General features: G+C 50.6%; 1 non-coding gene across 1 annotated transcript; it reads left to right on the top strand.

The window, feature by feature from the left end:
- The first annotated feature begins 2811 nt into the window (after positions 1-2811).
- Positions 2812-2893, top strand: TRNAS-CGA (transfer RNA serine (anticodon CGA)). Its single transcript has one exon. It is a non-coding gene; the product is annotated as a tRNA-Ser (tRNA).

Raw genomic sequence — 2893 nt, 5'->3', positions numbered from 1 at the left:
AGAGCAGGGGGTTGAGCAGTGAGCACCCCACAGCGTATTGGAAAGTTGGCATCTGTAGCTCCAGCCTCGGAGTCAGCGCTGTGCAAGGAGCCGCGTATTAACCTCTGACGAGCCGCATGCGGCCCCGGAGCCCCAGGTCGGCCACCCCTGCCCGAGGGGAAGGAGGCACCAACCTGTCATGTGCGATCGAAGGAGCAGGAAAAGAATCTGGGAATTACCTTCTGTAAAAACTCATCTTTTGTCGAAAACCTGTGGAAAAAGCTGATGCAAGAAGTTGTTGACAGAGGGATAGTCCACGTCTCTCAGCAGCTCCTTGGGTCACCAGCCGTTGTCAACCAAGCCAGTTGGCAGACTGAAGGCAGGGCAAGAATGCTGAGGCCGAACAGTCTTTGCTGTTGGCATCCGTGACCTCACAATCAGCTTAAGCATCAACACACACAGACCCCCCCACCCAGAGAGACACGCACACACAGAAGCTGGTAACATTTACAACATGGAGAGATGCACCCAAACTCTCAAGGACTTTTGATTTGGGGGAGGGCATCATCGGCGCTGACTGCATGGGTGCCCCGGGGCTGGAGCACCCATGGGGAAAAATTAGTGGGTGTTTTCTCCCCCCCCCCCCCCCACACACACAAACCCACTCTCCTGTTGGTAATAGCTTATCTAAAGTGACCACTCTCCTTACAATGTGTATGATAATCAAGGTGGGCCATTTCCAGCACAAATCCAGGGTTTAACAAGAACATCGGGGGGGGGTGGGTAGGAAAAAACAAGGGGAAATAGGGAAATAGGTTACCTTGCATAATGACTTAGCCACTCCCAGTCTCTATTCAAGCCTAAGTTAATTGTATCCAATTTGCAAATGAATTCCAATTCAACAGTCTCTCGCTGGAGTCTGGATTTGAAGTTTTTTTGTTGTAATATTGCAACTTTCATATCTGTAATCGCCTGACCAGAGAGATTGAAGTGTTCTCCGACTGTTTTATGAATGTTATAATTCTTGATATATGATTTGTGTCCATTTATTCTTTTGCGTAGAGACTGTCCAGTTTGGCCAATGTACATGGCAGAGGGGCATTGCTGGCACATGATGGCATATATCACCTTGGTGGATGTGCAGGTGTGTGGCGGTTCAATGACAAGACAGAACACAGCTTTTAGCAAGCAAGCAGGCTGGTCTCTGCTAACAGGCTTCCCCTGTCAGCTTTCCACCTTCCCCTTTATTCTCTCTCTCCCCCCGCGCATTACATTCTCCAACAGATAAAAGGAATACACTGGCTTTGATTAACATTCTTATTTATCAATTTCTATCTACCGCATTCCTTGCTCTCAGGCCTTGAGCCCAGTCCTGAGAGGCTTCCCACGATTCATGTCATCTTGGCGAGATTCCAAGGTTGATGCCCTTGGATGGAGCAGTATGTGCACTACTCCTACACAACACTCCGGGTGTGCCCTGAATGTTGCCAAGCGCATAAACCTTTATGAATCCTACACAGGTGAATGAGCCTCTGATAGTGTGGCTGATGTGATTAGGCCCTATGATGGTGTCCTCTGAACAGATATGTGGGCACAGTTGGCAACGGGCTTTGTTGCAAGGATAGGTTCCTGGGTTAGTGGTTCTGTTGTGTGGTGTGTGGTTGCTGGTGAGTATTTGCTTCAGGTTGGGGGGCTGTCTGTAGGCAAGGACTGGCCTGTCTCTGAAGATTTGTGAGAGTGATGGGTCATCCTTCAGGATAGGTTGTAGATCCTTAATAATGCGTTGGAGGGGTTTTAGTTGGGGGCTGAAGGTGACAGCTAGTGGCGTTCTGTTATTTTCTTTGTTAGGCCTGTCCTGTAGTAGGTGACTTCTGGGAACTCTTCTGGCTCTGTCAATCTGTTTCTTCACTTCCGCATGTGGGTATTGTAGTTGTAAGAATGCTTGATAGAGATCTTGTGGGTGTTTGTCTCTGTCTGAGGGGTTGGAGCAAATGCGGTTGTATCGTAGAGCTTGGCTCTAGACGATGGATCGTGTGGTGTGGTCAGGGTGAAAGCTGGAGGCATGTAGGTAGGAATAGCGGTCAGTAGGTTTCCGGTATAGGGTGGTGTTTATGTGACCTTCGTTTATTAGCACTGTAGTGTCCAGGAAGTGGATCTTAATCTCTTCTCTGCTAAGGCTGCATCTACACTCCCCCTTGTGTCGGTAGAACGTATGTGGCTCAGGGGTGTGAATAAGCCACCCCCCGAGTGACACAAGTTACACTGACCTAAGCGCCGGTGTGGACAGTGCTATGGTGCTGGGAGAGCTTCTCCTGCCAACATGGCTACGGCTGCTCGTTGAGGGTGGAGAGCTCCCTCCCGTCGGCTTCCAGCGGCTCCACTAGAGACTGCCACTGTAAACTCCCCAGTGCAGCCACAGCCTTAGGGCAGGGACGATGCCCCGGGACTCTGAGGACACAGTACGGGCCTGTCACCTCCAGGGCACTGGGGTTCTCTTCTGCCCAGGGCAGGAGTGAACAAACGTCTGTATGACGTGATGACCATTCAGAAACCGGTGAGGAATGAGCTGGTTTGAGGAGAGTTGATCTCGGTCCAGTTGCAGGTCAGTGAACCTCTCCCTGTCTCCATGTCCCTATCTTTAAACAATTACAGGCCCCACAGGAGGGGGTTGGTTTGATGTTTAACCACATGGCTAAGCAACGAGAACCCCAAATCCCCCTGTGCTTTGGGAGCCAGGTTTCCTGTTTGAATTCTGTGTTTCAGAGGACTTCAGGCCTGGGCACTGTGATTATTTACCAGTTTCTCGGGCCTGAGGGGGTCACGTCACTCACAGCTGTGATGGCCGAGAGGTTAAGGCGTTGGACTCGAAATCCAATAGGGTTTCCCTGCGCAGGTTCAAATCCTGCTCACAGCG

The sequence above is a fragment of the Natator depressus genome, chromosome 11 (assembly GCF_965152275.1).
Source record: "Natator depressus isolate rNatDep1 chromosome 11, rNatDep2.hap1, whole genome shotgun sequence".
In the NCBI taxonomy this organism is placed as follows: Eukaryota; Metazoa; Chordata; order Testudines; family Cheloniidae; genus Natator; species Natator depressus.
The sequence above is the reverse complement of the archived record's forward strand: the minus strand, read 5'-3'. Positions and strand labels throughout refer to the sequence as shown.